Genomic DNA, 441 nt, shown 5'->3' on the forward strand with positions numbered 1-441 from the left:
TCCGCGGTCCGGTCAGCGCTGGACGCGCGCAAAAGAAAGACAGATAAGACTTTTAGTACATATTTTGTATTAGCTTATAACTAAGTTAATATTAAGTAGATAGACAAGAAGAGCTTAATTATATTTAAACAGTTTTTAATTAACCCTCTTTAAAGCAAGTGTTTTAAAGAGAAGACTTCCTCTGCACGTACTAGTGTACGTGAAGCGACGTGAGGCACCACTCGCACTGAGGCAGTGCGAAGCGGACTTGTATACTGAAGAAGTACAAGTCGGCAGTGCCCCGTTACACCTGGAAACACTTTGTAGTCCGTCCAAGGACCGACCCACCTGTTCCGCTTGGAACTGGATACGCTTGAAGAAGCAATATCCGTTGCGGAACAGGAGGACTTTAGCTTCAGACAGGCTCAAGCTAGTTCGTCATCGTATTGTCCTCCAAGACGA

This window comes from Bremia lactucae, linkage group LG8, assembly GCF_004359215.1.
Source record: "Bremia lactucae strain SF5 linkage group LG8, whole genome shotgun sequence".
NCBI classification, from domain to species: domain Eukaryota; phylum Oomycota; class Peronosporomycetes; order Peronosporales; family Peronosporaceae; genus Bremia; species Bremia lactucae.